The sequence below is a fragment of the Limanda limanda genome, chromosome 12, assembly GCF_963576545.1.
Source record: "Limanda limanda chromosome 12, fLimLim1.1, whole genome shotgun sequence".
NCBI lineage: Eukaryota > Metazoa > Chordata > Actinopteri > Pleuronectiformes > Pleuronectidae > Limanda > Limanda limanda.
Genome location: NC_083647.1, coordinates 26,355,536 through 26,373,343, shown reverse-complemented (window position 1 = coordinate 26,373,343; position 17,808 = coordinate 26,355,536).

The window sequence follows — 17,808 nt, the reverse complement described above, 5'->3', positions numbered from 1 at the left end:
ACATCTTTGAAAGAAACTGAGCAGTGGTGGTGTCTGTTTAACTGAGGATTATGTATCAGTGGTCACATAAGGGTTGATTGTCTTATTTATTTCAATATTTTTCTTTTTCTGGATTAATAAAAAACAAATTCTTCTTTTAATATGTTCTCCGAGTCAACGGAAAGCTAATGAATGAGCTGTCTAACTCCACAGTCCTACAGTGCTAAAAGGGGGGGGGGGAGTGAGATCTAAAAATCCATTAGAAAATGCATCTTAATAGGAGAAATAAGTAACTGAATGAATTAATGACTCACTCTCCCTTTTTCCTATTTGCTATTCAACCTGCTGAGTCATTTAGCTTCTCCATTCCACCTTTCCATTCCGTGACACTGGGCCTTGTTATTGGTGCCGCCTAGTGGCCGGCACCTGTTGAAGTTTCAAATTTTTAACTATAGTCTGTGTCTGACTGAACTCTAAATGAATGAAGATAAAAGTAGTTTTAGCTAGATATAAGGCCTTGGTACAAATGATTTAATAATTACCTTTTCCTTCCTAGGGTTTAATCTACAAATTAAGAATGAATGTTTCACTTATTCTCATTTCTCGTTCTGTATTAAAGCATAATTTTCCTTAGCTGTATTCAACATCAGACAGAGTTCATGGAGCTGTTCCTTCTGGGGCAAAGTCAGTATGACATTGTTTGGGTTCAGTTGTTGCGAATGTTTACAGTCAGGATTGTTTTGATGAAGCAGAAAACATAATAATCTTTTCTCCAACTGTAAACACCTTTTGCCCGTCATGGCATCTGCTGAGTGAAGGCCTTTCTTGAAGTAAACAGGTTGCCTAGCAACTATCAGAGTAGTAGGTGTCACAGAAATTATTAAAATCTAACTGTTCTCTTCTGAAATGTTACAATTACATGTTGTTCACATAACTATGCTCAAAGTACAGGTGGAATGACCTAAAGAACACCGCTATAAAATCTAAGTAATGTTTGCGTCAGCCTGATACCAGTAGATGTCTGTTTGTTTGGCCATGGATGAACTTGATACTATTTGATGTTCCAAATGTCTATTCCCCCAGGAGAGGAGGGTGACTGTTGCCTCTTCTCTGATAGGTTCCAACCACTGAACTTGTGATGTTCCGCGTGATATGGGAAGATGATGTTGTGACGTCAGATTGTGTATTTAAGACAGCCTTCCTCTCATCCAAATCGTCAGACCTTCAATACCTGCAGTGGTGTTGAAAGCTCTGAACCGCTTGGCCAAGTGTTCACTCAGAAACTCTGTTTGTATTCAACTCTATTCTCTGTAAATTGTTTTCTTGACCATTAATTAAAAACTTTGATATTGATCACCAGGGAATTAAAATTCCCATCACAGTAGGAACGTCATTGGGAGTGTCTTCCTGTTCACTTCCGTATTCCAAAAGCCAGGAGGATGGATTACGCCTGCGCACTTCCGAGGAGGAGGAACGAAGATCTACTGCTATAAAGTAGACAGGCGCCGGATGTTCATGGCGCTCTAATACGACTAATGTACTGGAAGCCCATTGCTTTGCTGTAACCTGTTCATTGTTTTCTAAATAAATACTTTGATTGAGTAAACTGGGTTCGGTTCATCTTCTCTTAAAGGATAAACGAACACGTTTTAACACACCCCCTAGGCCATTGGTTCTCAAACTTTTTCTGTCATGCCCCATTTTGGGTCTAAAATATTTTTCATTCCCCACCCGCTCCCCCGCCCCAACAATATGGGCCAAGTTTAACATGTGTATTTACATAACATACACATGAACATTAAATCCACAACACTTTCATGAATTTCTGACAAAAAGTTGTTTGAAAAATCCTTTTTGTGACATTTGTCGCTTATTTAAAAAAATAGTGCCATAACTTTGCTTTAATTCAACATAATTGAAGTACTTTTGGTGACATTTATCACTACAGTCCTATCAGTCTGTACTTTTTCAATAATAGAGAAAAAATGTATTCAATTAAAATCACTTTGTTACAAAGATGATAAAGCTCAACCAAAAAGAACGCATGCATGTGACTGGGGTGTAATGTTTCTAAGTGTCTTCTTAATTTGTTTGGTTAGGTTTGTTTGGAAAATTAGTGTTTTATGAACCTTTTTTCGTCACTAAAACTGCTCTCAAATCCCCAAACGGAGGTCCTCAGACATGATTTTTAGATATTTTAGGTGGTGAGATTGTTTCCTTCGCAGACATGTCACTCTCCAATCTCTCGGACCAGTACTTATATCCGCCACGAGAAATCAAGGAACATTTTTCCAAATCTTCTCCCATTGGGGCCCATGTTAATTTTGACGATATTTCTGGAAAGGTTAAAACTGAAGAATAAAATGTAAATCGCTCCCATGGCTCCATTTCTTAGTTCTCACGAATAAAACATATATCTTGTTGTAGTGTCAAGCCTTGTGAATCTCAAAATATTTCCATTTTCCTGATAGGACTTATAGTTTTTGAGTAACAAGTATTTGTTTGATGTCGGCATTAGAGTGGAGATAATTTCTCCACTCATTGAATCCAATGATAATTTTCGGAGGAGATTTATGGAATGAGAACTACGTTTCTAAACTGCTCGCAAGGCCTAATTTTTTGACTCGAAACAATAATATAGATATGTTCTTGTTTGTCCAACTCTTGTGATTCTCACGGTGTTTTCATTTCACGGATAGGAGTTATAGATTTTGAATTAGAGCATTTCGTTTGGGACGTTCTCCTAAAGTGCAGTCTGTCACTCGCTCTCTGTCACACCTGCAGTCATTAGTGAGGTACACAGGGGGAGGGGCCATTGGGGGAAATGGAGACAGTGAGATGTTTAAATTAACACTTCAAAGGTACAGATCATCTTTTGAAGTGGTGTAGTGAGTAGAGCTGAGGCTCAGAGACTCAGAGGTGGAGAGTTCAGGTCCCAGTGAGGGCAGCACTTTAACATTGTTAATTTCTTTGTCTTTTCAGGAACTGTTGAACTCTTTAAATGATGTTTGAAGTCAATTTGATTGGATCAGTGGGTTGAGACGCTGACTCAGTGATCCACTGGTTGTGAGTTCAAAACCACTGTGTATGCAGTGATAGTGATAGCACCACCTAGTGGTCGGTGTGAAAATGAAGTGTGAGCAATCGACCCAAAAATTCTGTCACATGATCAGAGCCCTGACCTGAAGAGATCTATGAGTGTGTATGCAGTGTTAGTGTTAGCGCCACCTACTGGATCCAGTCTCTCTCTCTTGGTCTATGTCTCTCTCTCTTTTAAACCGGCCAGTCTTTCTCTCTCTCTCTCTCTGGGTCTATGTGTGTCTCTCTCTCTTGGTCTCTCTCTCTCTCTCTCTTTTCAACCAGCCAGTCTCTCTCTCTCTCTCTCTCTCTCTCTCTCTCTTTCCTCTCTCTCTCTCTCTCTCTCTATCTCTCTCTCTCTCTCTCTCTATTTCTCTCTCTCTCTCTCTCTCTCTCTCTCTCTCTCTCTCTCTTTGTCTGTCTTCCCAAACTTCCAACTGGATTTCATATCAAAACACATTTCAGCTCAAACCTGCTTCATGTGGGTTTTTATAAACTTTTTTAATATCGCTGCAGGCTAATGAAAACTTTATTTAAGCTTCAAGATTTTCAGGAGCAAAAACTCATTTGACTTTTCTCTCATCAAGCTGCTGTTTCTGCACATTCATATTAAAGAAGTACTGAATAATATGTATTTGGTTAAGAGTGTGTGTGTGTGTGTGTGTGTGTGTGTGTGTGTGTGTGTGTGTGTACGTTGAAAACATTCATGTTCATTTGTTATTTACGTAACACTCTTACAGATACATTGACAGTATCGTTAACAAGTTACTTCTTCAAAATCCAGAAAATATGATTTCAGCTCTTTAATTATCAGTGTGACACTCAAACCTGCTTCATGTGGGTTTTTATAAACTTTTTTAAAAATCGCTGCAGGTGAATAAAAACTTTATTTAAGCTTCAAGATTTTCAGGAGAAAAACTCTTTTGACTTTTCTCTCAAGCTGCTGTTTCTGCAAATTCATATTAAAGAAGGAATGAATAATGTGTGTTTGGTTAAGAGTGTCTGTGTGTGTGTTTGGTTAAGTGTGTGTGTGTGTGTGTGTGTGTGTGCAACCGGCACCTGAAGCAGGAAAACACGTTGAAAACATTTGTTCATGTTTATTTGTTTATTGACGTAACACTCGTACAGATACATTACTGAGCATCGTTAACAAGTTACTTCTTCAAAATCCAGAAAATATTATTTGATTATTGTTATTAGTTCTGTGTCTGTCGAGGCAACAAGATCCATAGAATCACTTCCTGTTTGTCTTCAGAGCAAAAGCACAATATCCCTTTTGTTGTTGCTTCCTTTGAGGAAGGGACAGTTAAATCAAACTGAAAAGGATAATTTCTCAGGACTTAATATTTTGGAAACTTCGTGGATACTTTACTGTGGAAGTGGACTGAGTTGTCCAGGAGGTTGTTGGTTCAATCCCCAGCTCCTCCCACCTGAGGGCTGAAGTGTCCACGGGCAAAACAGTTGAGTTAAAGGTCTGGAACATAAACAGAATTCTTCTTCACGTCTTCCTGTCAAGGTCAAAGAACAGAGAGAGACAACAAGAGGCTTCTCTGTTGAGGTTGGGTGTTTTGATGTGATCTCAACACTAGAGGTCAGTGTGTCCTCACAAATGTCCTCATGATGTCCTCATGAGTCTCTCCAGCTGCAGGGTTCAGATCCACAGAGAGTTGGGATTTCTTTTATTGTTAAAATACAGATTATATGGGGAAACAAACACTGATGCCTTTACTGAATCTATTGTGTGGGAATGGATCCAACGCGTGAAAAAATGTGATTTACATCAGATCAACTTCAAATTGAGATGAGTGTCATCTCAACAAGATGGAGATACAAACTCACTCAAAGATCGATATTTCGTCACATGCTGTGACCGTAACGTGGCGTCAAAGTTTGATTACACGCCATTAAAACACAATGTTCTGTATCGCGGACATACAACATGAATCCTTTGATGCTGTGATGTAAACAAACAACTCCACTCCACTGTGCATTGTTCATAAAGTTCACAGTGTGATGTGCTATTTGTGTGTTGACTGTAATGAGCAATGAGCAGGCAAGGATCAACGTCACGTGACGGACGCAGGAAGTGAGGCGTTTATCTTTGCCGCAGTTTGCAAAACGCAACAAACAATTCAAAGTGCATGTGCTCGGCCCGTTCAGTGCTGCTTTGCAGTCCTAGAAATTGTTGTTCATTTTTGGTTTTACTGTCAGAGTTTGTTTAATTTAATTATTGAGTATTTCTACTTCACTGTCTTAGTACTTTTACTTGAAATGGAATATTACTTTACTGTCCTGGTACTTTTACCTCAGTGAATGATCCGAATTATTCTTCCACCATTGGTTAAGTTCATTTTGTTGCTTATACTTTACTACTTGTTTAACAAGTACTTGTAACAGAGTATTTCTTCTTCCTCTTCGTCCTCCAGTCCAGCAGGGGTCGCTGCAGGCTCCGAGCTCGGAGTCTCTGCTTCCTGTCTTTGTCCCCTCAGAGCCTCAGAGAGGAGCAACATGGCCGCCATGCAGCTGCTGCGGGTGTTGGTACATGAGCGGATCCGCGCTGCCGCTGAAGACTTCCTGCTGCAGGTGGAGGAAGGAGGAGGAAAGGCTCGAGTCCCGGAGCTGAGAGCGATGCTCACCGAGCGGCTCGCGGCGGCGGGAGAGCAGATCCTCGCGGGTCTGGAGGAAACCTTGTTCGAGTCCGAGGAGCGAGTGGAGCGGACAGAGCGGTCCCAGCGGGAGGTCTGCCGCCGGAGGAGGCTGCTGGAGGCCGCGATGCAGCCCGTAGTCCGGCTGCACAGAGCAGGTCAGTCCCGGGAGCAGGGGGGGGGATTCATGTTGTGGAGGGCCGCACCAACAGGCTGAACTCAATTCTACTCGTATTCATTTGATAAGCTTCCACTGGTCAGATTGAATGTTATGATTACGTCATTACGGTAAGCGTGCTGCGTCATTTCCTGTTTACCAGCCGCTGGTCGCTCTGTGAACTAGCTCCTCTGCTAACAGCTGTTTCTCTGCATCACTCCGGCTACAATCACCGGTCTGTAGTTAAACAGCCACACAGACCAGCCCCTCCTCTCTGGTGCTCCGTGACTCTGTGTTCTGTGTGAGCTCAGCCTCGTAGTCTAACAGGCTGAGACAGCAGCGATGGCTTCTCTCTCTCCCTCTTGCTCCGAGTGGCCCATGTTCACTGACTCCTCCGCCTCCATTAACAGTAGAGCTACATGTGATACATGTGGTGTGTTGGTAGCGATGGAGGCGAGAGGCTCAGCGACTTAGAAGCTCCGTTAGCTGTAGTTAGCTTAGCCGCGGAGCCACCTAGCTTAGCACGTAGCTTAGCCTCAGATAGTTGTCCCGAGCAGCCGGGAGCCCAGGGCGGTGGTTGACGGTGCGGAGGGGGCACAGTGCTCCCCTTAAAGAGCCCACGATTAAAGAGCCACCAGCTCACGGTTCAAACAGATTATCCAGCGACCACAGTCAGCTGCATCCCAGGGACCAGAGCCGGGGCATCGAACCCAAACTGAAGCTGCTGGCTGAAACTAAACGTAAATACAGTAAAATCATAATTCACGTCAGCAGCAACGACTCCTGGCTTCGCGTGTCGGAGGTCACTGAAGGTCATGTTGAGTCCTTGTGTGCTTTTGCAGAAACGATGTCGGACACAGTAGTTTCCTCTGGCCCTCTCCCTAACACAGGGGTAGGAAACCTTTACTATCGAAGGAGCCATTTTGGCTCCTCTTCCCCCAAATTAAATCTGTCTGGAGCCGCAAAACATATTTGATATCACAGGTTATGAAGTTATATATATAGTTATACAATATTTATAAAAACTATAGTTTTTTGCATTTATAAAATTATAGAATGACAATAAAAAAAAAACTGTTGACATTAAACTGCTATTTTAACCTGTTACAAAAAAGGAAAACACCAAACTTTTATGAAGAGAACAAATGACATGTGTAGGCCTACTTATAAATAAATGAAACACAGAACTATGCTTTTTTTTGCCCATCTCCAGCTTGGTACTTTACAGCAGATGCTGTGTGCTTGCTCTGGAAATGACTTTAAACGTTACTTTTTTTTGTTTGAACACCAGCATCGTTGGCAGTGAAAGCAAATGAATCTGTCCACGCAGAATTAAACTCCCTACTTCCCTCCCAGACTTTTCTTTTTGGGGATTTATCCCTGCTTAGTTTACAGAGGCCAGGGTCGGAAACTCTAGATTAGCGACCTGCAGGGACGAGCGCCGGGACGTAATAGGATGTGACGCATACAATAAAACAAAACGTGAGAGCAGGTCAGACCGGAGGCGGACACAGAAACCGAAGCTCGGTACAAACCAAATGCAGCTTCTGCTCTGATCCAGAAGCTGCGGCGCTGATTCTCTGTCACCAGAGAAACTCTGTGTTTTCACTGTTTCCATTGTTAAGAAGCAGCCGGTGAGTCAGTGACCGGTTGCTTCACGTGAACGAGCTCTGATCTCACTGTCTCTCTGACGCCGGGACCTGGAAGCGACGCCGTGCAGCGATCGTTTCGGCGTCGAGTATTTTTTCCGCTTATCGCCCCAGGAAACACACTGAAAAATGATTTTAAACGATATTGATGACATATTTTATACGATATAAATGATCAAATATGCATCCCATAGTGTGTATTCCCCTTCTGTTGTCCTGGAGTTTTAATTTTACCCATCACATTATTAAATGTCCCCCTCTGCCCATCCACTACAGCCACACAAGCAGTCATACAGATAAAAAGAGGGGGGGGGGGCTACGTATTCTCCACATAGGCTTTTGGAGAATACGTAATTTGAACGGAGCAAACAGCGGAGAAGTTCTTCAACATGGATGACATTAAATTAATAATTGGAGTGGAGAAGTACAGTGAGTTGTATGATCCTCAGCACATGATGGCTGCTGTTGCAGTTAATGAGGGAGCAACAAGTAAGTATATGCTTGAAAAAAAGGATTTAATGCCGTTTTTACTGTAGGCTGATAACAGCAAAAGTATGTGATATTATTAACGCTGGCGGCGCTTCATCGCGCTTCAGCGTCCGCTGTGAACCCGGCGTGAGAGAGTGAGCAGAGCGGGGAGGCGGAGCCCCTGGGCCGGTGTGTGTGTCCGCTATCTGGGAGCTCGCACACACACACAGGCACACACATTCATCCGCTCCTGGTATTTCAGGACGGCCTGATACAACGATGTTTTAAAAAATGAACATGAACGTGACGTTCACTCACGTTCATCATATGAAAACTGATTTGTTAAGTTCACCGTTCACGAAAAAAATGCGCAACATGCACTGTACAGGGAGCGACTGCAGAGGGGCTGAAGAGCTGCATGTGGCTCCAGAGCCGCAGGTTGCCGACCCCTACCCTAACACAACAGGTGAGGACATGTTGAGCCGCATGTTGTCTTTTACCCGCTGGCTGTCCAGGTGCTGTCCTGTAAACAGTTCCGTGCTTTGTAGATAATTGGCAAACTTTTTGGAGGAAACCTGGTCTTGTTGGGAGAGACGCGTTCATCCCACTTGGGATGGAGCAGCTCTCTTATCTAGGAATATTACCCAGTCTATCACATGACAACCCAGAGCTGGGACCAGGAAGCAGAGCTGCAGTGCTACACACTTCTCTGCTCCCTCTGGATCAGTCACACAACCACATAGAGATTGTCTCTGTCCACCGTCAGATTAAATTATTTAAATTAAACAAAAACAGAAAAAAACAGAGCGAGAACTCCACACAGAAATCTAATACAAATTAACACAACCTCTGATACAACGCAGGAAACTAAGACTTTTAAATGTGGTCTTTTAAACATTAGATCACTGTCATCAAAGGCTATTTTAGTTAATGAACTAGTCTCAGATTACAACATAGATTCATTGTCCCTCACTGAGACGTGGCTGCATCCTGATGAATATGTCAGTCTAAATTAATCTACTCCCCCCCCCAGTCATTTAAATTCACACGTTCCCAGAGAATTCGGACGAGGAGGTGGAGTTGCTGCTATTTTTAACTCCAGTTTATCAATTAATCCTAAACCTGAACTCAGCTACAACTCATTTGAATGTCTTGTTCTTAGTCTTCTACACCAATCCAGGAAACACCAACAGCCAATCATATCTGCTGTAGTTTACCGTGCTCCTGAGGCTTATACTGAATTTTTAGCAGAATTCCCTGAGTTTTTACCAAACCTAGTCCTAAAGATCGATCAAATTATTATTGTTGGTGACTTTAATAATCATGTTGACAATAATAAAGATAGCCTTAGCGTAGGGCTGTGCAATTAATCAATTTTTAATCGTGATTTCGATTTTTGGGCCAAACTTTCTCCAAACTAATATAATCGAGTCGAAACAATTTTTCTGAAATTGCATTCGCAATTCAGTCCTTCCCCCAAAGCATTCAACGCGGCCCAGCTGACTGGCTCTCACTCTCAAGCAGCTGTAACGTGAAGGAGACGAGTTGTGTGTGTGGTGACCGACGGTATTTAAAAAACAGCACGAGTGGTAAATGGCAGAGGGAGGGCCGCCCCGTCTGATCCACAACAAGGGCAGAAAAACTTCTCTTGTATGGGAACACTTCGGATTCAAAGAATCCGACGAGGAGCAGATAACCATAACTTGCTCAATTTTCAACCGATTTTTAAACGGTTTAGTTTGTTATAAACATCAGAGATGTAGTTATGACACTGCATACTTATGAATAATGTTACTTTCTAAAAAATAGAATAATGTTCTAAAATAGGTACATGATTTCCCTTTACAAATATACATCAAAAATTATTTTATTTAATTATATTTAAAAAGTACATGTACCACTACCAACACAATGTTATGGGTGAGCGAGTCGCCTGTAGCAAAATGGCCGCCATGTTCGGACATTCGTCTCCGCTCGCCGGCAACGCGGACGAGACATCTAGCCTGTGTATATATATATATATCTATGGCTGCACCCGGCTGCTACTGCAGTAAAGTGAGCTGTCATATGGGAAGCCAGCCGCCACTCAGGGTTTTGTTGCGCGTCTACTCGTGCCTTATACGGTAAAGCGGTATAGATAGTCGGAGTGCCTAAAAAGTACAAAAACACAAATATATTTTAGTAATAGTCTCTCAATTGATTTATTTTGTTATCTTCATGGCGTTTCGTTCATTTAAATTATATATTTTTACTGCAAATTGAAGGGCAAGTCTGTAAAAAAGGACCAATGTATTCATATTGTAACCATATTTGGAAGCATATTGAAAATATTCCTTAATAGGTTTTAAGTGACTTTGAGTATATGCTTGTTCCCGCGGTCTTTGACTATAATGAGAAAACGTTTTCGAGTGTTTTTACCGCAGAATAACTGAGAAAATTAAAGAGCAAGTCTGTGAAAAAGGACCAATGTATATATAATGTCGATGACACTCACAGGTGGTCTTCTATCATGTTGAGGTGGAATGAGTCTGTGAAAACAGGAGGTTTCTTCTCAATTTTAATGTGGATATTGCATAGTCAGAGACTCTACACACAGGAATCTACTGGAAATGACTCGTAACCTAGCAAGGAATATCTTTAAAATTCATCCAAATATGTATTTGCCCTTTAATTTTCTCAGTTATTCTACAGTAAAAATATACAATAATGTATCTCAGCATAGTCAGAGACACCACTAACAGGAATACATTGGAAATGACTCATAACCTCTCAAGGAATATTTCAGCTTCCAAATATGGTTACATTATGAATACATTGTTTTGTTTTTACAGACTTGCCCTTTAGTTTGCAGTCTGGATAAATGATAATTGACATGAGCAAATACTCCATGAAGATTTAAAAAAAAAAATTCAATAAAATATAGTTTTTTTCGTAATATTTGGGCGTTTCAACCAAACATGCTGTTTTACCGTAAAGCCACAAGTAGACTCGCAACAAAAACCCGAGGGGCGGCTGGCTTCACACATGACGGCTCACTTTACTGCAGTCGGCTGCTCCACCGCTCACCTGAATAATGAGGAGGATTTGATGATGTTGTGAACGAGTCTGTGCAGAAAACCTGCTGCTGTGTTGCTCATGTCTGAAACAGAAAGTCTGGACACATTTCTGTGAGTTTTAGCCACAGGTCAAGTTTATCAATCAATCAAGTTTTATTTGTATAGCCCACATTCACAAATAACAATTCGTCTTATAGGGCTTTAACATGGTGTGACATCCTCTGTCCTTAAACCTCAACAAGAGTAAGGAAAAACTACTTAAAACCTTTTTAACAGGTAAAAATATGTAGAAACCTCAGAGAGAGCCACATGTGAGGGATCCCTCTTCCAGGACGGACAGAAGTGCAATAGATGTCAAGTGTAAGAAAACATCATCAAGATAAAAGTTTTTAGCAGCATTGATGAGGGTAAACATTTTTCAATACTATGTGTGAACCAGTCCTGCTGCAATCACAGTCTCTGGTCAGCAGCAAGATCACGATCCAGCATCAGGATGAGATCCACTATAGTCCACATTTATTGTCCACCGCCGCCAGTTAGAATCCATTATCAGCTGCCGCCTCGGTCGTGGTCCACCATCATCCAATGCCAACGCGACAAGGGATCCTCCATTACAACGACGATCAGCTGGCACGATACAGAATCCACCAAACTGGATCCACCATTGCGACCTACAATCATAATCCATGGTGCGGCCACAGCTGTGGTACTGCATCTGCGGGCGCTAAGGCACAGAAACTCCGGGAAAGGGGTCAAGTTAGTAACATGTACTGATCAGATGAGTTACTTTGATGTGATAAGTATGGAGAAGAGGAAGGAGAAGCAGGAAAGAGAAGCTCCGTGTGTCTTGTGTCATAAATTCCCTGTGCGTCTTAGCATCATCAGGGGTTTTTGCCTTTTCATCAGTTTTGGAACATAGGGCGAGTTACTTTCTGCCGCACTAATTAGCTCTAACTATAAGCTTTATCAAAAAGGAAGGTTTTCAGTCTACTCTTAAACAAACAGAGTGTGTCTGCTTCCGAACTGAAAGTGGCAGATTATTCCACAGGAGTGGGGCTTGATGGCTAAAAGCTCTGGCTCCTACTCTACTTTTAGAGACTTTAGGGACGACAAGTAAACCTGAGTTCTGGGATCGGAGTGCTCTAGTAGGTTGATATGGAACTAACATCTCTTTAAGGTAAAGAGGTGCCATATCATTAAGGGCCTTGAAGGTGAGGAGGAGAATTTTAAATTCTATTCTAGATTTAACAGGAAGCCAGTGTAGCGATGCTAATACTGGAGAAATGTGCTCTTTTTTCTTGGTTCTCGTCAGGACACGTGCTGCGGCATTTTGGACCAGCTGCAGAGTCTTTAACGACTTGCTGCTGGAGCCTGATAATAGTGAATTACAGTAGTCCAGTCTCGATGTAACAAAGGCGTGGACTAGTTTTTCTGCATCTTTTTGCGAAAGGACATTTCTGATTTTTGAGATATTACGTAAGTGGAAAAAGGCCGTCCTAGAAATTTGTTTTAAGTGAGAATTAAAGGACAAATCAGGATCGAAGATCACTCCCAAGTTCCTGACTGTTTCATTGGAAGCAAGGGCAATGTCGTCTTACGCAGCTATATCATTAGATAATGTTTCTCTAAGGTGTTTAGGGCCGAGTATTATAACCTCAGTTTTATCTGAGTTTAATAAGAGAAAATTGCGGGTCATCCAGGTTTTTATGTCCTTGAGACATGCTCGAAGTTTAGTTAATTGATTACTTTGATCAGGTTTTATTGACAAATATAACTGTGTGTCATCCGCATAACAGTGAAAATTTACCGAGTGTGTCCTGATAATGTTTCCTAGTGGAAGCATATATAATGAGAATAAAATCAGGCCGAGCACAGACCCCTGTGGGACACCATGGTTAACTTTGGTGCGCACCGATGACTCATCATTGATTTGAACGAATTGGGAGCGATCAGCAAAATAAGATTTAAACCAGTTTAAGGCCGTTCCTTTAATGTTAATTAACTGTTTTAGTCTCTCTAATAAAATTTGATGGTCAATTGTGTGGAATGCTGCACTGAGATCTAACAGAACGAGGACAGACACAAGTCCCTGATCTGAAGCTATTAGAAGGTCATTAGTGACTTTTGCCAGGGCTGTCTCTGTGCTATGATTGGTTCTAAACCCAGACTGAAAGTCTTCATATATATTATTTTCCTGGAGAAACTCACACAGCTGATTGGCTACAACTTTTTCTAAGATTTTAGATAGGAAGGGGAGATTAGATATTGGCCTGTAATTGGCTAAAACCTCTGGGTCTAGGGTGGGTTTTTTGAGTAGGGGTTTGATTACAGCTATTTTAAAAGACTGTGGTACATAACCTGATGATAATGACAGATTGATTGTGTTAAGTAACGAATTATCTATTAGGGGCAGAATTTCTTTAAGTAATTTAGTTGGAATCGGATCTAAAATACAGGTTGTTGGTTTAGAACCTGAGATTATTTTGGTAAACTGATCACGGGTGATCAGAGAGAAGCTGTCTAAATAATGGGAAGGATTCTCAGCCGTTTCTGAGATCTCTATTGTTGGGAGGGTATTAGTGCCAATTGAGGGCAGGAGATGATTGATTTTATTTCTAATAGTTAGAATTTTATCATTAAAAAAGGTCATAAAGATATTGCTATTTAGGGATCGAGGAATACTGGGTTGGGTGGAGGTGTGACTCTCTGTCAGCCTGGCTACAGTGCTGAAGAGAAACCTGGGGTTGTTTTTATTCTCTTCTATTAGTTTTGAGTAATAGGCAGCTCTTGCTTTGTGGAGAGCCTTTTTATATTCTGTAACACTACTCTTCCAGTCTAGGAGATTTTCAACACTGTTGCTGGAGCGCCACTTCCTTTCTAATTTTCTTGATATTTGTTTCAACTCATGTGTCTTGGAATTATACCACGGAGCTAATTTACTATGTTTTACACATTTGTTTTTTAGAGGCGCTATTGAGTCTAATGTTAATCGTAATGAGTCTGCAGAGCTTTCTACGAGGTGGTCAATCTCAATAGAGCTCAGGTTTTTAAAGGATTTGTTGTTTATGTCGACGGATAATACGGGTTTAAATGTAATCGGAATTATTTCCTTAAATTTAGCTACAGCACTATCAGGTAGACATCTAGAAAATGAGTTTTTTATTAGTGGCATATATTCAGATAATGAAAAATCGAAGGTTATTAAATTATGGTCTGATAGTACTGGATTGCGCGGAAGTACTGTTAAATGTTCAATTTTGACACCGTATGATAACACAAGGTCAAGTGTGTGGTTACAACAATGAGTAGGTTGATGCACACACTGACTAAAACCAATTGAGTCTAGTATTGAAATAAATGCTACGCTCAGGCTATCTTTATTATTGTCAACATGAATATTAAAGTCACCAACAATAATAATTTTATCTGTCTTTAGGACTAGGTTTGATAAAAACTCAGGGAATTCTGTTAGAAATTCAGTATAAGCCCCAGGAGCACGATAAACTACAGCAAATATGATTGGCTGTTGGTGTTTCCTGGATTGACGTGGAAGATTAAGAACAAGACATTCAAATGAGTTGTAGCTAAGTTTAGGTTTAGGATTAATTGATAGACTGGAGTTAAAAATAGCAGCAACTCCACCTCCTCGCCCGAGTTCCCTGGGAACGTGTGAATTTATATGACCCGGGGGAGTAGATTCATTCAAACTGACATATTCATCAGGATGCAGCCACGTCTCAGTGAGGGACATTACATCTATATTGTAGTCTGAGACTAGTTCATTAACTAAAATAGCCTTTGAGGACAGTGATCTAATGTTTAAAAGACCACATTTGAAAGTCTTAGTTTCCTGTGTTGTTCCAGAGGTTGTGTTAATTTGTATAAGATTATTGTGAGTTCTCGCTCTGTTATTGTTTAATTTAAATAATTGAATCGGACGGTAGACAGAGACAGTCTCTATGCGGTTGGGTGACTGATCCAGAGGGAGCGCAGAGAAGTGTTTAGCACTGCAGCTCTGCTTCCTGGTCCCAACTCTGGGTTGTCATGTGATAGACTTAGTAATATTCTTAGATAAGAGAGCTGCTCCATCCCAAGTGGGATGAACGCCGTCTCTCCCAACAAGACCAGGTTTCCTCCAAAAAGTTTGTCAATTATCTATAAAGCCCACACCGTTTACAGGACACCACCTCGACAGCCAGCGGTTAAAAGAAAACATGCGACTAAACATGTCATCACCTGTAGTGTTAGGGAGAGGGCCAGAGAAAACTACTGTGTCCGACATCGTTTTAGCAAAAGCACACACAGACTCAACATTAACTTTAGTTACCTCCGACATACGAAGCCGGGAGTCGTTGCTGCCGACGTGAATTACGATTTTACTGTATTTACGTTTAGTTTTAGCCAGCAGCTTCAATTTGGATTGGATGTCGCCGGCTCTGGCCCCCGGAATACAATTGACTATGGCCGCTGGTGTCGCTAATCTCACGTTTCTGAGAACCGAGTCGCCAATAACCAGAGTTTGATTCTCAGCGGGTGCGTCGCTGAGTGGAGAAAATCTATTTGAGACGTGAGCTGGTGGGTCTTTAATCGTGGGCTTTCTATGGGTGGTACTATGCCCCCTCCGGACCGTCACCCAGCCGCCCTGGGCTCCCGGCTGCCCGGGGCAAGTCGAGGGACTGCTAGCTGAAGCTAAGCTAGGTGGCTTCGCTGCGGCTAGCACGGGCCGGCTAACTATAGCTAACGGGGGTTCTAAGCTGAGGAGCCGAGCTTCTAAGTTGCTAAGCCTCGCCTCCATGTCTACCAACATACTACATTTATTACATTTACCACTACTGTTAATGGAGGCGGAGGAGTAAGTAAACATGAGACACTCGGAGCAGGAGAGAGCGGTGGAGCGAGAGGGAGAGAGAGAACACATCGCTGCTAAAACTATGAGTGTGAGATTTAAACAGAACACAGAATCACAAAGCACCAGAGAGGAGGGGCTGGTATGTGAGGGTCCTTAACTATATACCGGTGATTTTAGCCGTAGTAGAACAGAAAGACAGTTGTGTTTAGCGGAGGAGCTAATTCAGATAGCGACTACACCACCCGTGTCCCGTGGCAATAACAGGAAGTGACGAAATGACGCAGCACGCTTACCGTAAACACTGGAGAAGATCCCACATCCAAGTGAGAGCATTTCCCTTCAGATTAAAAGAATCTGACGAGGAGCAGATAACCATAACTTGCTCAATTTTCAACGGTTTAGTTTGTTATAAATGTTAGAGATGTAGTTCTGACACTGCATACTTATGAATAATTATGTTTTTTTCTAAAAAATAGAATAATGTTCTAAATTAGGAACACAATTTCCCTTTACAATTATACATCAAAAATTATTTTATTTAAATATATTTAAAAAGTACATGTACCACTACCAATACAATGTTATGGGTGAGCGAGTCGCCTGTGGTAAGATGGCCGCCATGTGCGGACGTTCGTCTCCGTTCGCCGGCAACGTGGACAAGACATCTAGCCTGTGTATTTATACGCTCCTGATCAAAATCTAAAGACCAGTTAAAAAATTGCATGAATATGCATTTTGCACTGTTGGATCTTAGGAAGGTTCTAAGTAGAGCTTCAAAATGCAAAAAGAAGAAATGGGAACAAGAGACCAAAAGTTGTGAGCGGGCAATTTATTGAAAACAACAATTTAACTCAAATAGGCTGTTCATCAGCTGATCAAAAGTTTAAGACCACAGCCTTTAAAAGCCAAAATCTGCGCAAAAATTTGGATTCCATGTCATTTCCTGTCAAGTAATCACACTGTGAAGATCTCTTGATGGCAAAGGCAAAAAAGCTCACCGTCTTTGAACGTGGTAGGATTGTTGAACTGCATCCACTGAACTCTTAATCCAATTGAGAACATTTGGGGATGGATGGCAAGTAGGGCTGAACGATTAATTGCATTTGCAATATAATCGCGATATGACACAACGCGATTTCCTAATCGCAACGTGCGCGATTATCACGTGCGAACGAGAGTAGGGCAGCGGGCTGCTCCTCACTCACAGCCACACCGCGGGACAACACAACTCCGCTGATCCCGAAGATAGCGAAGCAGGCTGGCATCACCTACAGGGGCCTCAAGTCTTCGACGTGACGGAAACATAGAGCGAGCTCATCTCGCTGGTGACCGCGGTGCCGGTGACGGACCTGAAAATCTCTCCCCGGAGCTCGGCTCTCCTCCGGGGCGGCGAGCCGAGCTCCGGGGAGGCGGGGCTTTCCGGCTGTCGACGGAAAAAAAATTGCATACTAAATCGCAATCGCAATATTTGGGGAAATAATCGCAATTAGATTATTTCCCCAAATCGTTCAGCCCTAATGGCAAGGGAAGTTTACAAAAATGGACTTCAGTTCCAGACAGTGGATGCCCTTGGTGAAGCCATCTTCACCACTTGGCGCAACATTCGCACTAGCCTTTTGGAAACACTTGCATCAAGCATGCCAAAACGAATTTTTGAAGTGATCAACAATAATGGTGGAGCTACTCATTACTGAGTCAGTTTTTGACACTTTATTTTCTGTTTTAGGAGGTTTTGGTTTTTTTTTTAGCTGTGGTCTTAAACTTAACTTAATCAGCTGATGAACAGCCTACTTCAGTTGTTTTCAATAAATTGCCTGCTCACAACTTTTGGTCTCTTGTTCCCATTTCTTCTTTTTGCATTTTGAAGCTCTACTTAGAACCTTCCTAAGGTTCAACAGTGCAAAATGCAAATTCATGCAATTTTTTA